Source organism: Adiantum capillus-veneris, chromosome 14 (genome assembly GCF_014529385.1).
Source record: "Adiantum capillus-veneris isolate H3 chromosome 14, ASM1452938v2, whole genome shotgun sequence".
Classification (NCBI taxonomy): domain Eukaryota; kingdom Viridiplantae; phylum Streptophyta; class Polypodiopsida; order Polypodiales; family Pteridaceae; genus Adiantum; species Adiantum capillus-veneris.
The window spans coordinates 100779927-100801034 of NC_140944.1; positions in this window are offsets into that span (position 1 = coordinate 100779927).

The following is a 21108-nucleotide window of genomic DNA, read 5'->3' on the forward strand; positions in this document are numbered from 1 at the left end:
AGGCTGGAGTGTAGGATGCCCCCCCTGTATAACTATCATCCTGCTGGTGGAAGATAGCTCAAACTGAAGTGCCGGACCCGTGAGAGTGGACCAAGCCGCTGCCCCCCAAGTGTACTGTCTAGCCGTGGAGAGAGTAGGCATCAGCCGAAGAACTCGTAGCCACACCTGCTGGGCCGAGGGACGGTCCCAAAGACAATGACGGTGACTCTCCACCAACTGGTCACAGGCTGCACATGCGGTCGAGAGACCACTATGCACAAGCCAGCTCCCTACTGTTGTAGCTCTGTGTGCAACCAGCCACTGAAACAAAGTGACGCGCCTCGGCTGTCTGGAGTCCCATAGCCTCTGCCAAAAGGCTGCCAAGAACTCGACTGTGAGGCCCTCCTCTTGCCAATGACGTGCTGCAGCGGGGCGGGCCTCTCTCTGTGCTGCAAGTATATGACGTCCAAGCCGAACAGTGTACTGAAAGAAGGGGACTCCTGGGTGGTCTGCAGAAGAGAAGGGGTCCCTCCATAGCCACTCACCAGGATCCCACTGTACTCGTGCCAGTGGACAACACTTCCAAGCCCATAGCCTCCAGTGTCCAGTCTCAAGAGCTGCTGGGTCAGGGTCTATGATGCAAGTCCTCCCACAGATGCCCACAACTCGGATCCTCTGAAAACAACACTGTCCTACCTGCGGGGCCTCTATTGCAACTCGCTGTAATCATCCCCCACCCTGAAGCTCGAAGAACAGGGCTGGGATAGTCTCTGAGCAGGCCCTGAGTGAAATGAGAACCTCCAGTCGTGTGAAGGCTCCCATCCACCGGGGTGCTACTGGCTCGAGAGGCGTGAGCCACTCAGCTGGAACTAACTCTGAGATGTCCTGACACATGCTCTGCACCCCTCTCATGCCCTGCAGCTGGAAACCCTGCAGCTCCTCTGAAAAACCTGTGAACTCTAGCCAGTCACCTAGAGAGCGCGCTGGACCTGCTGCCATGGGACACTAGGACACATGAGGCCGACTACCAACCAAGTGGCCTCTCTGAGTGCTAACCATGGGGTTCCAGACAAGGGGCTGCCGTAGGCGCTCCTTCGTGCACATCGGCTGTCGCTGCTCTAGGCCACGCCGTAAGAGCTCCCAAGAACGAAGCAAACTCACAGCGAAGCGGTCCTCCAGTCTCCTGCTCAAACCAACTCGGCGCATCTCTGTAAAGATCCATCTGGTCGAAGGTTGCCAAGGGCCTCCTGACTGAGGCACCCTGGCACGAAGCCTCTGCAACAGGAACTCCTTCCAGGGCTCCTCACCTAGAAGAAGTCCTCTGACTATGAACTTCCCAAGAAGGGCTTTGCTCTGCTGTGCTGGATCAATGATCCCAAGGCCTCCCTGAGAACAAGGAAGCGTGATGACTGACCAAGCCACCTTGGCTCGGACCATCTGAGTGTCACGTCAATAATGCTGATAAAATTCACACGTTACACTTGCTTCGCAAAGTTTTTACTTTGCTTCCTTGATTTGAATGTCTAATCCCTCTGGTAATGCAGAATTTAAATAATTGGTTTTTTCTCTTATGGGGGAAATTTATCTACATACCTATTGCTTGATGGAAAAAAGTTAACAAAGTGATGGGCCTTTAGATTGTCAGAGTGCAATTAATTCTCTAAAAAAGTCCAGCAATAAAAAATGATTTTGGCTTGCTAGAGGGAGAGGCCTTAGTGCTTGGTTGGTGTTTTGTAGCTTTGGAGATGAGCAATGATGGTTGTAAGTGAATGCTTTCAAATCATTGTTTTCCTTTAATGCTAAACCGAATCTATACAGATTCTTTGTTTCTCAAAGGCTCTAAAGGCAACGATGCCGATAACGTCACATTGCAGCTCTCCCTCCTGAATCTCTCAGAGATTGGCATCCTCATCACCCATCGCGCTCGCCTGCCCATGCCAAGTCTCTGACGTTGTAGGGAAGCTCTCCCCACCCCTGCCCTCGACCCCCAATTGATGCTAATGTCGCCAACCCTCCGCACGCCCTTTGTTCTCTCATCGTCGCCTTGCATCTAACTGCAAGCTTGCACTCATTGCTCCAACCCCATCGTTGTTGCTGATTAGGGGATCAACCCTCCACTCGTTGTAGTAGCCCATCACCGATGTTGCGCAAGGATGCAGGAGATAGAGAGACACAAACGGTACCTCCAATGCGCATCAGCCCCATCAAAATCTCTCTCTCTCTCTCTCTCTCTCTCTCTCTCTCTCTCTCTCTCTGTGCGTGTCTTGGTGCATGGCAACTGGCAATTGTATTAAAAATATGTCCGCCTCTCTGGTTGTCGGGCCACATGGAAGATGTCTCTCTCTCTCTCTTCCACTTGGCAGGTCCCCTTTTTTGCCCTCTCAGCAAGATAACTACATACTTGAGCATCTTAGTAGATTCTGTCTAATGAGACCTGCTTGCAAAATTTGGGAGACATGCTCGTGAGATTGTAAAAACCAATACCAACACCCTTTGTACGATTTACTTGGGCATTGCTAATTGTTAGAAGAAATGCCTATATTTGAGGTAGCTCCCCAAAAAATGACATATGGCGTAGCGGGAGAGAATTTTAGAGAATGCAACACTAGGGTAGAGGGGCTAGTAATAGTACAAGGTCCAATCATAGGATGATCCCACCTCCAACACTTTTTACGTTTAAGGACGAGTTGTAGTACACGAGCAGGCCAAAGACTTGCTGGTTAGTGCGAGTGTCGTAAAATCCTTATTGTTGGATCGCTAGTTCGAGCAGGCCAAAGACTTGTTGGCTAGTGCGAGTGTCGTAAAATCATCATTGTTGGATCGCTAGTTCGAGCCTTGTTGGTTGCTTTGACTCACTACTCGCTCCTGGTTGTGCTTTTATTCGCCTGCTTTTTTGTTACACAGAAAATGAGAGATACGAGCCGAACTTTGATATTTGAGTGGCGATTATGCCGATCCTTTTGTTGCAGGTAAGCCTCGCAGTGGGCTATGCATTGCGCCCTTTTGTGCTCGAAATGGACCAGCACAAAGATAGAGCGCCTTGGATTTCCTTAGGTGTGCCCTTACTAGCCCCTCTACCCTAATGAGCAGTTGGGGGCTATGTCTCCTTAACCACCACTAAAAAACATGCACTTCCAAGGAGAAGAGGAAAGGCAAAGAAAAGAAACATGCTTGCTCAACCACCTCTTTATATAAACGATACCAAGTCGTTTTTTTTTGGGGCAAAACTCACAATTCTTGAGTGGATTGTATTAAACACATCATAATATTACAGAACCAACCTCAAGCTCGTGTCGAGCCTTGAGGTGCAAAAGTTTACAAGATGGATGTTTGTCGCCTTGCAGTGAGGCCTTTCACCATCGAATTTGAACAAAATTTTTAGGCTTTACTTATCGTTTGTTGACAACAAGGCATGGGTAGTCCTAGACCAATCTTCCGAATTTTGCTTGCGCTCGAGCACACTTTGCTTTCTTGTATGGTCTCTGCGAAGCTTGCCACCTCAGGATCTTAGGATACCAAGTCCTTTTAACTTTCTAACTTCACGAGACTTTTCAATGCCCTATACTATCACCCTTCACTTTTTTAATCCACGCTTGAGCTTACTTTCCAATTTCCCATTCCACCTCTCAGCGTTTCATCCTAAGCTAATAGAATGATTTTTCCTCTTTCCAAAATTGTGGATGACTAAGGTGTTTGCTTCTCTAAGCACCTAGGAGTCATCTAAGGTAGTTATTTTGACAACTCTTCCAATAAAAAGTGCAAAATTTTGAAAGATGATTGGTTCAAAGAAAGTCAGTTTTCGAAAAAATTGAAATAGCACGCGACAAAGAAAAACAAATCGTGTACACGTGCTACATCTCTCCTCTCTTGAGAAAGAAAGGCAAACAATCTCTCTCGCGCTCTTTTCTTTCTTTCCGAGAAAAAGATCCTTCTATTAGTTAATGAAAGCTGCCCGTAGGGCTACAACCACCTCTGCAAGAGAGGGCTACAACAAACATGATGGGGAGACGCTCCCAATGAAAGAACAACATATATACAATGAGGCTAAATCAAGGGATGGGAGGAGGAAAGAGCCACACAGGTGGTCGGATGGCACAGGTGGTCGGTAGTGCCATCTGAGCACACCCTGGACAATGGTGTAGAAAGGCCCATGGCGCCAGAGTCGAAGGAAATCCTCGCGGCGCTCCCGCATGCGGTCGGAGCTGCCCTGGAATCTCTGGTACAAATACTTTTAACTTTGATGATATTGTGGGTGTCTTTTTAAGCGAGTAAATGTGAAGGAGAAGCACACGTGAATCATCAAGTGTTGCACTATTAGTGGAAACAAAAGGAAGACTGAAGGTGAGGTTCAAGAACCAAAGAAGTCATGATTGCTCAAGGCGGAGCAAGTCATCCCAGTCAGTTCTTGAGTATTGAAATTGCGGCAAGAAGGGCCACGTAATGAAGGATTTCTGGTCCAAAAAGAAGCAGAAGTCGGAGTCTGAAGATAACAAGCTAACATCAGAGGCCAATGTGGTATGTAAAGTAGAGCAAGACACTCTAATTCTTTGTTTGGACAATAATGTCCAATTCTTAGTAGTAGACTTCATGGCTTCATTCCATGCCACACCTTACAAGTAGTATTTCCAAGGCAAAGATAATTTTGGGAGATAATGAAGCTTGTGAAATTATTGGCAAAGGTATAATTTTTGTCAAAACTCCAAATAGAAATGAATGAAAGATTAAAGATGTTAGGTATGTTCTCTCTCTTTACAAAAACTTAATCTCTATAGGCTAGTTGGACGATGAGGGCCACAACGTTGCATTTGGAAACAACTTTGGTGGTTGTAAAAGAAGAAAAGATGGGTACACTCTACTTATGTACGCTTAGCGTGCAAACTTCAATTTGTGCAACATCTATAAAAGCGGATGGTGCGGGAGAGAGAGAGTGCAACGACTCTCCTTCGACATTGACACCCATTTTTCTTGCCATCAACAACTGTTTTCTCAGCTTGCGACATCGGCTTCTTCCTCGACATAGACATCCATGGGTGAGGTCCTTCTTTCATAGATGAGTGACACCCGACATCGTGGTGACATCAACTACAAACTTTCACATACTCTCCGACATTGTTGAGAGCAAGATAGGGAGACAGATTATAGATTGTTGTTAGGAGAAATTCTATGTGTTTTTGAGAGAAGATTTGGATTGTCATATGTGTTTGTCATGATGTATGTTCTTTGTAGGTATCTCTTATGCATAGCTATTGACGGTTTCTCAAAGACCGCTCCCAAATACAAATTTTGTACATGTACAGCGACAATCACAAATTCTCTAGACATAGTATATTTGTGAGGAGCATCTTTGGTAGTAGTATCCATTACAATTCTCGTGGGAGTTTTGGATGCATATGTTTTATGCGTGACTAGCACTTAAGAGTGTTTGTGCTCTATTGAGAGCGTTTTACTTTTTGTAGGGAGCTGGTTCTGTGCTTTTGCTTGCATAATCATTGACGCCTATTTGAGTGCGAGTCCTACGGTTTTGCAATGAAAAATTCACATTTTGGATGTACATTGTGGGAGCCAATTTTGCCCTGTTGTTTGGGCAACCCCGGCTGTTTCTAAGGCTCGGTTTGGAAGAGCTGCTTTAGTTAAGTTGGGTGATTCTCATCAGCTTGAGATATGTGGCATTGGAGATGTGAAGTTGCATATGCGCAATGGTACTGAGTTCATGCTGCGAGATATCAGACATGTGTCAAAGCTAACTAGAAGATTGGTTTTAGCAAGAGAGCTTGAATACACTACAATGTTTGGTAATGGTTCTTGGATTATCAAAAAAGGTAACTTAATCATGCTCAAGGGCCAAAAGTCTAGCTCATTTTACCTTTGTATGTCTCTAGTGTGAAAGAGAATTCTATATATGTAGTCGAGCTGCCTTCTACAGAGTTGTGGCATAGCCAACTTGGTCATATGACTCACAAGGAAATGAAGCAGTCACAGCGACTTGGCTATATCCTTGTGTTAAACTATTATGATTTTAGTTTGTGTAAGCATTGCATATACGGGAAACATACTAAACTTACTAGTTTGCCATTAGATTTGAAGTCACGGAATCCTCTAGATTTGGTTCATAGTTATCTATGTGGGCCTGTGTCGCATAAGTCTTGGCGAGGGGGGGCATTACATTTCTTGACATTCATAGATGAATCTACTTGAAAGGTGTAGATCTACCTCTTTAAGAGGAAAGACTAAGTTTTGAAAACTAGTCAACAAAAACTTGAAGGCGTTGTGCACTGACAATGGGAGAGAGTACGTCTCCATTGAGTTTAAGGATTTTTGTTGCAAATGAGGCATTAAATGTACATTTATTACGATGTACACACCTGCTCATAATGGAATTGTTGAGCGCATAAATAGAACTACTCAGCACAGGGTAACTTCCATGCTATCTATGGAAAATTTACCTCAAGAGTTTTGGGGAGAAACTGTTATGACAACAGTGCATATAATCAATAGGTTACCTAGTACACCATTAAACTATAAGATTCCATAGGAGATGTGAATAGGCAAGAACCCTAATTATGAAAAATTATGTGTGTTTGGATGTCAGGCATTCTCACATGTGCTTAAGAGATTAGAATGAAGTTGGACCCTAAGTCACACAAATGCATCTTCATTGGCTATGGTATAGATGGAGAGATGGGCTATTGCCTCTGGCACTCGGAATCTCAGGGAGTTATTCACAGATCACAAGTGATTTTAAAAAAAATCAAAGATGCATAGATAGCCTCTGAAAGAGGTTGAGTATCACAAAGTGAGACTTGAGGACGTAGACTCAAATACAGCTACACAAATAACTCAGTCTACTAGCAATGTATCTACCACTAGTAGTGCTCAAGAGAGAGCTAGTGATGCTCCTCACAGAGCAGAGTCCAATATTTAGGTAGCGAGAAGATCCACATGTCTTTCGTGCCCTTGAGAATTTTCAGCCAGGATTAGACTATTTGTTGGTCACTAATGTAGCGCGGATAATGTGTCGTGCTCTCTACAGTGTGGGTGCCCTTAGTGAAATGTGCGTGGCAATCTCACTCAAACAAATGGAACTCACTTAAACAGAATGAAACACAGAAAAAATGGATAACAACAGAACAACAGAGACACAACAGTGGACCAGAACATGTGGACTCTACTATCTCAAAGAACCATGAACAGACTCTGGCGTGGCAGCACACTCAGCTCCATTCCAGCACTCACAGGTACAAATGGGGTGTCGAGGCTCAGATGTGCAGGGTGAGTGCCGAGGTGCTCTGTGTAAGACTCACTACCAAGACGATAACCAGGCCATCCCTGAAAGATAATGATAACGACCCAACGATTACTACTCATAGATACAATCATAAAGAGCCACGAACGGCTCATAAATGTCATCCAGCTAAGTGTGACCTGGCGACATGTCCACTAGGCCATCATCCATATCCCTGTCACGTGTCACTACCTAGAGTGTCCATCCAGTGTAAACAGACCAGACCAACTGTACTAACTGTAACTGTGTCCTGTAGCAGTGTCACCGTAGCCTGCTACAGGTTGCCCGCCACAAGACTGGTCACCGTCTCGGTGAGCCAAACACTGAATGAAATTGCAAAAGTAACTATATGTACAATGAAAGGTGGGGCATGAGCACAGTCCTGTCACCCAAGGGAAAGTGTCGTCGCCACTGCTGCTCAAGAAGTATCCGGATCGGGGGGAGCCATCAAATCGATTGTGTAACGATGCAATTGCTGGAATGTGCTCTGCATAACCTGGCTTCCTGTGGTTGCAGCAACCATCTGCTGCACAACGGATGGAAGCACTTGCCCTGAAGTGAACTCCGGACGCCTAGTAACACAACCATGGCGGTGTGCACTAGCAACACCGTCATAGCAAGGAACACTCTGGCTTTGCATGCGTGACATCTGGACCTGAGACCCCTGCTGAGTAAAGTACTGGAACTGGGGTTGTGGGTAGTGTCCCATGAACTGCTGAGAGGGCTGAGAGGGACCTGCTGGTGCTGCAAAGCCTGTTGGATTCTGGACTTGTATCCCTGGCCCAGTCCATCCATATCCCACAGGAGCCTGGGTAGGCCTGTTACCATACATAAGCATTTCTTGAACTCCTTGCACCTGTGATTTTAGGTCATCAATAATCCTTGAATTTATCTTCAATGCTTGCTGTAGTGCAAAAATCGTTGCATCTCGATCTGTGATGGCACTCTCGACAACTCGCAGAGATCCCTCCATAGCTACGTATGTGGCGGAGTGACACTTGTGCGTTGCAGCTAACTGCTCTGCGCCTAGCTCGATGGTGGCAATAGCAGCTCTGGAGTCTTGAAGTAACTTCTCTGAAAGCTGAAACAGAGAAGTGGAGTCGGTCATACCTGAAGATCCCTCAGATGCATGTGATGCTGGAGGGCGCACATGTGGCACAACCGGCGAGCTAGAAGTAGGTACAGCTGGTGTAGTAGGTGCCTCTGAGATTGTTGTTGTAGGTGGAGAGAGAGATATGTTGACCGGTGTATGAGTGAAGATGGGAGAAGAAGGAATGTATGGGTGAAGTGACCATCCTGTCCGGAGGAGCGGCAGTAGACACTGGCGCCGGCACAACAGAACCAGGGGTAGAAGTAGACGTGTGACGCTGAAAATGTACCCTAGTCTGCTGGCTCTCAGAAACTGGCAAGGAGAGTAGAGACTTCACTATATCCTTCACCACTTTCGCCTTGATCTTCTTTTTCTTGGTGACTGTGGGGTCAACCTGCATGCTCACGGATTTCCTTTTCCCTTTCGAGGTTCCCTGCTCCTCATCCACTTCATTTGGGTTAATAGGTATGTTTATGACCCATGCCAAGAGAGGTGCCACAAAACATTTAAAACTTAACTGCATAGACTGCACTTGGGCCCGAAATCTTTTAGCCCTAGTCTGCAAAGAGCTGAAGAGAATCTGGTGGAATCCACAAGGGATAGTGTGGATTAAATAGTAGAGCCCGTCGCAGTGGGAGAAGGTAGTGAGAAGATCAGTTTTTTCCTTGTCTTCTTTGGCATCTCGAGCCAGAAAGTAATACCTGAAGATTGTGAGAAGCCGTTTGTTTCGCTCATAATCCGGGTGATCCGAACTCAGTAGCTCTTGACATGCTTGAATTGTCGCATCCTTGGACAGCAAAGAGAAAGTACGAGTAGTAGGCTTCACAGCTGGAAAGTTGGTCATACCCATGGCATGGCCAAGACTTGTAGCTGTTAGCTTGTGGCCCCGGACCTTTGGAAAGTCTTTCAACAGTTGATGTATCATCTCTGCTCGAACCGTATCAGGTAAATCTGCATCAGCCAATGCTGTGAGACCCAGAGTCCTTAGCTGAGCAGTCGAAAGCACCTCACTGAGAGATGGTCGAGGTTGCTGCATATAAAAATTTAATGAGAATGTTGTGTGATTTTTCGAAGAAGCAAGCCTCTTGATTTCATGAGTGATGATTGATTGCTTTCCTTTCTTCTGAGCCACTTTTGAATGTTCCTCCTGATCACTGGAAGCACCCGACTCGGAATTTACATCTGAATCATCAGATGCTGATGAGTCTGCTTGTAGCTCTCATCACTTGGGTCACTGGAGGTAAAGTCATCTATGCCATGGCTACTGCTTGCAAATACTTCCTTTGCTTCACTCTCTGATTCTGCAACCAGAGCTTTCCTCTTCTTCAACTCTACCTTTCTCTTGCTACTTCCTTCTGGTTGTTTCTCCTGTTTCTTGCTACCTCCTGCCATGGTGAGGTCCGGGTGGATGACAAAACAGTGAGCAGATTAGTAGACCAGGTGATGGAAAAGCACCACGTATCAGTCAGATGCAGACCAAGGCGGAGTATAGAAACTCTGGGACGAAAAACGCTAGTAGTTCTGATGGTAGGGACCTGCATAGTAGGGGGCGAGGATACTAGAAAAGCCAGTGTAGGAACGATTTGGGATTGGGCTAGGCAGAGGGGCTGACAGAAGGTGAGCTGGGGCGAATGAGGGTGGGGCTGGGCGAGAGGATTCGACTGAGGCTAGGAGATTGGTTAGGGTCTAGGTGCATTGGGTAAGGGCGGATCAATGGGGTAGGGGCGAGTTTAGGGTATAGGGGCGATTGGGTAGGTAGGGGCGAATCAAGAGGTTAGAGGCGAATGAAGTTAGGGCTGGGGCTAATACAATAGGGTAGGGGCGATAAGTAAGTCTGGGGCGAATTTAATAAGGTTGGGGTGAATTTTGAGGCTGGTGCGAAGTTTTTGGGCTGGGGCGAATCCAATAAGGCTGGGGAGAATGTAGAGGGAACTGGGTAGGGGCGAATCCAATAGGGCTGGGGGCGAATTTTCTTGGGCTGGGGCGAATCCAATAAGGCTGGGGCGAATGTAGAGGGAACTGGGTAGGGGCAAATCCAATATATGGCAGGGGCGAATCCAATAGGGCTGGGGGCGAATTGAGAGGGAACTGGGTAGGGGCGAATTGAAGTGGGTAGGGGCGAGTTAGATGGGTATGCCTAGGCAGGGTGGGCTGAGGCGAGGTTTACAAGGTAGGGGCGATGGTAGAAACTCAGGCAAAAGTTAGGGGCTAGGTCAAAAACTCAGGTAAAAGTGGGTGGAGGCGAGGGACGTTAAGTTTATCAGATGCACTCCTACGTATAGAACTCTCTCAGAGAGTTAGAGAGTTAGAGAGTTAGCCAAGAGAACTCAAAATCATATACTTCCATAGATTTAAGGAGTTTTACTTAAAAATCAGCCCAATAGAACTCAAAGATTGGTCTGACTGATTGTTGAACTTTTGGAAAGGGAACGTTCCTAGTCAGAACAGAGTTGATAATATTCCAAAAGAACAGCCTTTTCAAAGAAAAGAGTGGAGATGGGAATGCCTCTTTTGAAGAACTCCATAGGGAAGAGAGAGACTGATACAGATAAGCAAAGATGCTGAGAGTGGAGATGAGACAGTTGGATAACCGTGGATTGGAAAGAGTGGAGAGATTTTCGAGTTAAAATAAATCAAAAGACACGCTGAATCCTGGGGCAAAATCAAGTGACTTGTTGAATGAAATGAGAGCAGATCCGAGATCCTTACGAGATCCTTACTGGGAGTACAATCGAGATGAGAAAAAGGGAATTAGAAGATCAGAGAGAGGATTGAATTTTGCTTACATCATAGATGGGATGGAGAAGAGTCGGTGACAGTTGGAAAATAGTAGAAAAACGGGAATCATGAAGAGGAACAATAATAAGGCTACTGATGAAGGGATAATACCACCATATTCAATGAAGTATACTATCAATAGGGCCAGTGATGATGGAAAGTCAGCTCTAGTGATGGTAAATCTTGAGTCTGGATCCATTTACCAGCGGTAGGGAGACACCTTCTAGAGTGACTAACTGGACTGCCCCCTGTGGTAAAATCTCTTCCACCACGAAGGGCCCTTGCCAAGCTGGAACCAGCTTCTTTGCTTTTTTCAAATATTTTTCCTGATAGAGTAGCACCAGTGTGCCTTGCGTTATTTTCGGCTTTCTAAGGTGGCGATTATGCCATGCTTTGCGACGAAGGTGCTCCGCTTGCAGAGCATGTGAAGCTAAACGGTGGCTTTCATCCAATAAGGTGAGACGGGATATAGAAGCAGATTCCATGCCCCAACTTGCACGTAGACTACCCACCCTAGGGGATCCGGAGTTGAACTCAAATGGAGCTATGGCTTCCAAACCGAAAGCGAGTTGAAAAGGCGTGTGATTCGTTGTTGCTTTGAAAGATGTGTGGTATGCCCAAAGAGTGTCGTGCACAGCCTAAGCCCATGATACTGGATGGAGATGACATGCTTTCCGCAGGAGGGCGATCAGAACCTTGTTAGTGCTCTCGGCCTGCCCATTGGCTCTAGGGTAATAAGAGCATGACTTGCGATGAAAAATCTTGTAATTGGCCAGCAAAGTTGAGATCATGTCATTGACAAAATGACTGCCCCTATCACTGGTGATCTCTAAGGGACATCCAAATCTGCATAAAATATTTTATATTTGAAATCCTCTTCAGAAGAGGAGATTGCCTGGATTTCAACAACAATCTCCTCTTCTGCAGTGGAGATGCCTTCTCTGGGTACAGCCCAGTAGATAGAAAATGTAAGACCTCGCCATACCATTCCAGTGTTGTATCTATTTTAAAAAGACTACTATCTGGAAAGTCATCCGCAATCTCAATAGCTTCATCACTTGTGTGAATGCGAGAGAGGTGGTCAGCCATTACATGATGCTTACCACGACGGAGTACCACTTCAAAATCAAACTCTTGGAATAGGAGGAGCCATCGCCATACTCGACCTGCGACCTGTGGCATATTAAGCAGATAGCGCAAGGCATGGTGATCAGTAATAATTGTGAAGTGGACCCCTAGCAAATAGTGATGAAATTTTTGTAGAGCATACAATATAGCCAAACCTTCCCTCTCTGTGGTGCTATAATTGCGCTCTGCTTTGGTGAGCAGGCGACTTGCATAATGTACAGGGTGATCCAAGTTGAACTCTTTGCTAGGCTGAGTCAGCACAGCACCCACAGCCAGCAGACTGGCATCTGTATGCACATGAAAAGGTAGGGCCCAATCCGGGGCAACTAGAATAGGCGCTTCAGTGAGGCGTTTTTTGAGGTATGCAAATGCTTCATCCTTGGGTGTTGATCACTGGAAGGGAACAACAGCACTGGTGAGCCGGGTCAATGGTTGAGCCACCTGTGCATACATACATATAAACCTGCGATGATAGCCGGTGTGGCCCACAAAGCTCTGAACACCTTTGGGATTTATGGGAGGAGGTAACTTCAAGATGGCCACTATCTTCTTTGGGTCAGGTGCTAAACCTTGAGTAGACACCACATGGCCCAACAGTGTGCCCTCGGTGACCAAAAAATGACACTTGTTCGGATTGAGCTTCAAACGTGCCTCTCTGCACCCGAGGAAGACTGCAGAGAGCTGAGCAAGATGCTCCTTTAAATTTTCTACCGGGGTCGAACATTGAGCACCCGAGAAGGTGGAAAATTCGTCCATGAATATGCGAAGGTGATCAATAAGTAGAGGACAAAAGAAGAGATATACTATGCAATTGAAAGAAGGCGGCGCATTTTTAAGCCCAAAAGACATTCTAGTGTAGATGAAAATACCCCAGGGAGACACAAAAGCTGTTTTGACTTGGTCGTCAAGATGTATTCCTAACTGATTGTAGCCGCTGAACCCATCCATAAAACTATACAGTACATGGCCAGCGTCATCTTCGAGGACTCTCTCAGTGAAAGGGGTCGGAAATCCATCCGGGATTGTGACCTTATTTAGAGCCCGGTAGTCGACGCAAACTCGAATTTGTTGGACTGCTTCTTTGGGGCAATAACCATAGGGGACAACCATTTTGAGTGCTCTACTGGTACAATAATACCTGCTTCTTGCATTTTTTCCAACTCTATTTTGAATGCTTCTGCATACTTGGGATTTAGTTTGTAAGCTCGTCCTCTGACCGACTTAGCCCCCTCAACCAGAGGAATTGTGTGGACTCCTAGCTCTGCTGGGATTCCTTCCAAATCGTGGTAAGACCAGGCAAACACATCCTTGAAAGAGCGCATGAAAGAGATTACCAGGTCGAGTAGAGCGGGGTGATCCCATAACCAAGCGGCTAACAAGATGGGCTGATGGTTGTCAAGGCCGCCTAGGTTGACCTCTCTGACTAGGTCAGGCGGTGTAGTGGGCGAGGCTGCGTTAGGGAGAGAAGACCGTGCCGCCTCTGTGAGCTTCTAGACATTATGAGATGGCGTCTGATCAATGTTGAAATCAGCATACTCTTCCTGCAACCATCTCGATGGAAGCTCTGCAAATGGTAAATCCTCAGATACCTCAAAGTGCTCCGGCATGGGTGGAGAGTTAGATGGAGTGGAGGCTAAGGAAGGAGCTGGGGTGTTGGCCAACTCTTGCAAGGGAGAATTTTTTTCCCTTCTATGGTGGGTTATAGGCTCACCCAAGCCGACGGTTTCCATCAAGGGACCCTCTGAAGGATGGTCACCAGAGACCGGTCCACTTGGTTCTGGCGCACTTGGCTGATTGGGATTACTGGCTTCAGGTGTAGCTTCAGGTGTAGGATCAGGGGAAGAGGGTGAATCTGTTGGCAAAGGTTGAAGAGAGACTACATAGCATGGCATCAAAGAGGTAGCTTCTAACCACTGCAGTAAGACTTCATCGGACCCATTAGGAGGGACTGTCTGCTCCAAGTCAAGGTTGGACTCTACTGACAAAGAGCTATGCTGAACGACCCGATCCATGCCTCCTTTGAGATGAATTTGTTGCATTGGAGAGCCAGGAGTATGTATCCACATGGCATCATTTCCCCACTCGTGAAGTGCTTTCGTATGTCGCAGCCATGGCCTACCAATCAGCAAGGGATAACCTCCCTCTACCTGGGGAAGATTAACTACCACAAAATCCAAGTTAAAAGGGAAATCTTGTACCTTTAGAGGCACCTTGTCGACTATGCCCACTGGGTAGACTGTTCTTTGATCGGCCAACGTAACAGTGAAAGGAGCAGGTCGGGTAGGCTGTAGACCTAAGGCCATCATAGTGAATTCGGGCATCAAATTGATTCCAGATCCACCATCAACGATGACGCCGGATAGCTGGTGCCCAAGATTAGATACAGTGAGACGAGGACTTTTATAATCGGTGAGGGGAGCAGTTGGATAGGAAATCAAATAAGACTCTGAGGGCTGTACAGGGAGGTGCCCGCCACTAGGCCCAGCCCCCGGGTACAGAGACTGAATGACTGACAGGGTGTCACTTCTGAGTGTTGCGTTGAGCCTTAGCATGTCGTATAGTGACACTTGCTGAAAATTAGTTTTCAAGATGGCTTCTGCTGTGGGCTTGGCGCCTTCGAACTGGGCTCCCTTTGGGACCTTAATCTGTTCCAAGTCAGCCACTGCTTCCAAGAAGGCTCCATCAATGTCAGATAACAGAGAAGTTGGTTTTCTCTGAGCAATTTTGAAGGACTCGTCCTTTGGGTCAGGTAGACCAGATTGATGAAGTGGGGACTGGCGAGGTGGACCTGTGGACAGATTGAGACCAAGAGCTGCTCTTTGTGCCCGAGTAAGGACACCAGCAGGCTCCTCCACTTACAGTGGCTTAACTACATGAGTAGCAGGTGATGGTTGAGGCACGGTGTTCACAGTAATCAAGTTTATCTTCGGGAAGGTGAATTCTTGCTGGTTCTGAGTCGAGCCTGAAGACGTGGATGCCCTTTGCGTGGGACAATCCTTACTGTAGTGATCCTTTGAATCAGGGCAATGGCGACAAGGAGGGGACCCCTCAGGTAAAGGACACTTGCTCTGATAATGCCCATATTCTCCACATCTGTAGCAGAGTATGGGCCGATTGGAAGGACGAAACGGGGGACGAGGTGGTTGCTGCATGGAGTTGGAGGCCCGGGGGATTCACCATGGAAAACTTACCGCACCACGTAAGTGCAAGGGAGGGGGGTTTTTTTACAAGTTACATAAGCATATAAGTTAGGGACAGGCCCCCAATAATTTATCTCCCAAGCTTAAAAATAAGGGAGGGGGTATCATATTTATGGGGTGAGGGGGAGGGAGGGGAGGGGAGAAGTAAGAACAAGGGAAAAATGAGAGGAAGTTTTTGTGTTTGAAAATCATGGCTTCCCAAAAGAGTCTTCCCTCAAACTTGTGATTCAATAGCTACAAAGATACATGCAAGAACTAACATTGCTTTGTATCAATTGCTTGTTCTTTGATTATTGTTTATTTGTTGAGGGATGAAAGCTATAAAGATTTTTTATAGATGCAAGTTTACACGGAGAACCTAGCACAAATTTATAACCATGTCTTCTGAGTAATTTAGATGTGTCAAAATTGGATCAACAGAAGTGGTTTCTTGATACGTTCCCAGTCGCTATGCTATATTCTCTTTGAATAGTTTTACTCAATTAGATCATATGAGACCTAAATTTTATATGTAAGATAGGGGTATGATTGTTTTTTGCATTGATTGTCGTATAAGCGTAGAAAGGGGGGTCAAATTCCCTAATATGAGTCGTATATAGGGGTTTTATCAAAGTTGACCGCTCGCAGGTGGCGTCCCGTTTTGTATATAGAGTGAATCCCGGGTTGGAGGCTGAAGTGTAGAAGCTCTGAAGGGTTGAGGTGGCATTAGCATTATAAAAACTTTGAGTCGGAAAAGTACTTGACATACCTTGGACAGCAGGGGTATTGAGCAAAGGTGGCATGTAGTTGGGATGGCCGTAGTGGGAAACCATGTTGGATGCTGGTGCTAACCCCTGTTGGAGAGTAGGACCAAGACTTTGGTGTATTTTGTGAAATCCCTTTAGATAGTAGCAATCCTTATCTTCATGACCCGATTTTTTGCAGAAGTGGCAATAAGAGCGAAGGGGACAGTCTTGTGGAGGGTGTCTTGGAGAGCAGCATGAACTACACCATACCATAGCCTTAGTCTCCTGCTGAGACCTGAGCTCTTCTAACTCTCTTTTAAGTTGATCATAAGCCTCTTGATGTGGAGGCTTCTTCTGTCTGAGAGAGAAGGATCTCTCTTCTTGAAGGGCCCGCTATAACTTTAGGGCTTCCTGTTCCCTTCGTAAAGAAGTCAAGGGGTCTGATGGACTGTCCACGAGTACATGGGCAATATCTTACTGAGGAGAGTCAATGAACTGCATTCTTGCTCCCTCTATTCTAGTAGCAATAGCAACAAAGTCCTCCAGACTGGCTTCAGGACGGAGGATTTCTCTGAGCTTTTGTTGAGAAGTCTTAGGCAGAGCCTTCTCTACCCACTTCTTCACCATGAATTCCCCTGGTTGCTGAGGCAGCTTGGCGACCAGGGACTTTGTTCTGGTCATGAGCTCTGCAAATGTCTCCTTGGGCTGGAGCAACAGGTTGGCCAACTCATCTAGAATCTTCTCTTGATAATACCCTGGTAAAAAAGCTTCACAGAACTGCTGTCTTAACATGGTCCAAGTAGTAAAGTGGTTTTCAGCAAACTGACTGTACCATTTATCTGCAAGACCATCCAAGGTGGACGGGAAGAGCACCAGGTATGCGTCTTCTCTGTTGAGGCCACGACCTATGCAAAGAGAGACAAACCTCCGAGAATGGTCGTCTGCGTCCTTTGTGGAGAGACCCTTAAAGGTAGGGAACTTGATGTTCACCTTTGCCAGAACACTTGTGAGCTCCTCCATGGCCTCTTGCTCTTGAGTCTGTTGCTCACTAGCTTGCTGTAACAAAATGGGGGAGAGCCTTACCGGAGAAGGTGACCTGGAGGATATAGAACCGGTCGAAGGAATGGAGGTAGCCGTATGAGTAGGTATGGGTGATGGGGTTAATATGCTTCTACTGGGCACCAAGGGTTGACGCCGTCTGTGGTAGTACTTCAGAGGACTCAGTAGTGCACTTTGGCACTCCAATGACCTCCTTGTATGTGTCATGCAGTAACTGCCAACCCCACCAAGCTTTGGGCAAGAAGACCTTCACTTTGGGCAAGACGACCTTCACTTGGCTGAACATTGGTCTAGACTCTACTAGACCAGGGTGAGTGACTAGACCACCTAGCCTGGACCAGGACGAGGAAGGACTAGACCAGGGACGAGGAGGACTAGACCAGGACGAGGACTGGTGGACCAGGGTGAGAGAGGACCAGACGAGCAAGGCGAGAGACTAGACCAGCTAGATTAAGCTATCAAGGGTGAAACTAGACCAGACCAACAAGATGCATAGGTGAAGCAACGAAAACCAGCTACTCAACAGAGTGAGACTTCAGTTGAGGTCCCACCGTGATCGCCAAAATGAGAGCACCTTTAGCGCAGATAATGTGTCGTGCTCTCTATAGTGTGGGTGCCCCTCAGTGCAATGTGCGTGGCAGTCTCACTCAAACAAATGGAACTCACTCAAACAGAATGAAACACAGAAACAATGGATAACAACAGAACAACAGAGACACAACAGTGGACCAGAACATGTGGACTCTACTATCTCAAAGAACCATGTACAGACTCTGGCGTGGCAGCACACTCAGCTCCAGCCCAGGACTCACAGGTACAAATGGGGTGTCGAGGCTTAGATGTGTAGGGTGAGTGCCGAGGTGCTCTATGTAAGACTCACTACCAAGACGATAACCAGACCATCCCTGAAAGATAATGATAATGACCCAACAGCTACTACTCATAGATACAATAATAAAGAGCCACCAATGGCTCATAAATGTCAGCCAGCTAAGTGTGACCTGGCCACATGTCCACTAGGCCACCATCCGTATCCCTGTCACATTTCACTACCCAGAGTGTCCGTCCAGTGTGAACAGACCAGACCAACTGTACTAACTGTAACTGTGTCCTGTAGAAGTGACACCGTAGCTTGCTACAACTAACCGCGGAGATCCTACCTACTACCAAGAGGCTATTGATATTGAAGCTAGCGTGAAGCATGAGGAGGCAATGAAATTTGAGTATGACTCAATTTTGGCAAATGAAACTTGGAAATTGAGAGAGTTGCTAGAGGAAAAACAAGTCTTGCCTTCCAAATGGGTGTACAGAAAGGAGTACACGACAGAAGATCCCGAGCCTAAGTATAAAGCTAGATTGGTGGCTAAGGTTTTCAAGAAAAATAAAGGCATGTAATTTAATGAGATTTTCTCTACAATAGTCACAATGACTACATTCCATATTATGCGTTGACTAGTAGCCACTAAGGATATGGAAATTTTCTAGATGGATGTGAAGATGGCTATCCTTCATGGGGATCTTGATGAGGATGTATACATGAAGCAACCAGAGGGTTTCAAAGTCAAACTTGAAAAGCCTACAAGGGAAGAACTGGTTTGCAAACTGTGTGAGACATTGTATGTACTAAAGTAGGCCTCAAGGCACGGTACATAAAGTTTGAAAGTACATGCAGTCCCAAGGTTATGTAAGGAGCCAGGAAGCTCACTGCTTATTTTCCAAAAAATTGAACGATGGTCCCCTCATCATCCTTATACATTATGTTGATGATATGCTCATTGCTACGAAGTCCAAAGATGAGATTTCCATCTTGAAAAAATCACTTAGCACGCAATTGCTATGCAGGATTTGGGAGATGCAAGTCATTTTCTTGGTATGCGTATCAAGAGGGATATAAAAAGTGAAATAGTGGAGTTGTCTCAAGAAACGTATATCCACAAAGTCTTGTAGCATTTTAATATGCAAGGGGGAATGTTACATTGAGTACCCCAATGCAGGCATATACAAAACTTAGAAAGAATGATGCTCTCAAGTCTGATGCTGAGAAAGAAAAAATGGCCAAGATGCCATATTCTTCAACAATTGGTAGTCTCATGTACGCCATGGTAGCAACAAGACTAGACATTGCTTTTACACTGGGAGTGGTTAGCAAATTTATGAAAAATCATGGCAGAAAGCATTGCGAAGTAGTGGAGCACATTCTAAGATATTTGAAAGGTACAAAAAACAAGTGCTTATACTTTGGGAATAGTGATGCATCCATTGTGGGTTACACATATGTAGATTATGTGGGATTTTTGAATAATCAAAGATCCACGTCTGGATATGTTTTTCTATTTTCTAGAGCAACCATGGCATGGAGATCTTGTCTCCAAAACTATTTGTCATCTTTTGCCATAGAGGCAAATTATATGGAAATTTTTGATACTAGCAAGGAAGCTGTATGGTTAGCTCTCTTAGTGGGAGATCTTGATAGTATTCAAACTCTAGTGTTGCATTGTGATAGAGTGCAATTTTGTTAGAAACGAACCCTGTGGTTCACTCCAAGTCAAAACACATAGAAGTCCATTATCATGTGATATGAGACATATTGGCTAGCAAGCCCATTGAGCTAGTCAAAGTTCATATGGATGAGAATCCTGCAGATGCTTTCACGAAGAGCCTACCCTTACATCGATTTTCACATTTCATGGAGATAATGGGTGTACGGTGAAGACACTTGGATTCTTTATGGTTGTACATACATAGGCCACTTGGGCCACATTGGACTTCAAGTGGGAGATTGTTAGGGTTCAGGCAAAGTCGAGATTACCAGCAAGACTCTATTAATTCCCCTATTCTCAATGTTCATAGGTCATTTCCATTACATTGGTATCAGAGCTGTTGGTTTCCCTTTTCTTGCTTAAGAAGAAATGTCCTTAAGTTTTCCATGAAAGATTGGACCTGTTTATTGAAATAGGGTAAGTGGGATAGGGATCTATTATCTTAGTTGAAAAGGACTTAGTTCAAGGTACACCATTGGGAACTATAGTCTTAATAATGGAGCCTCTCGGGGCTTTCCTTTGGCTTAACCATTATTGAGCTACTAGCAACCTCAACAGGAACCATAATCAACCGAGCAAGGTTAGACCCTCTACACTAGTCTTTGCAATCAACAATGTCTAAACCATGGGCGTGGCTGCTTGAGAACTAATTTTCAAAGGTAAAGAAGAGTAGAGACTAAGATTTTTAAGAATACCAAATCACAAAGTAATTCATACATAAGTTTAATTAGCATGGATAAAAATAACCAAGAGAATAGAATGAATATTGACAACTTTGATTTTTCACATGAAGGTGCTAATGATGACGCCCCCATGTTTGTCAATTATCTTGTTACTAGGTTGCAAAACAAGCTATGGGCAACCCTGCTTTGCAAGCCGAAGTTACTCAACAACTTCGTGCTTATGGGATTTCCCTTACTCTCCAAGATGAGAGAGAGCTTAGGAGGCCTCTTGATGAGACTACCAGAAGAAGACTCTCTCCCATAAGAGAGGAGGAATCCAAAGAATGAGAAAGAAGCGAATCATTAAGTTCCTCTGAAGATGTGGCTCCACAAAGACGATGGTCTAAACGATCACCAACTCCTCCCAAGAGGAAATGGTCAACCCATAGTCCTTCTCCTTGTCACTCCAAAAGGGAAGAGAGAAAACAAAGGAATAAAAAGGCAAGAAAGAGGTCACCATCTTTTCCTTCTTCTTCACCTTCCTCCTCTTTCAACGAAAGCAACAACTATTCTCCTAGAGAATACAAGAGGAGAGGACATCTCAAATCTTACCCTGCATTGCGAAGGTCTCAAAAGCTCAAGGAGGGAAGAAAGAGTATCTCTTT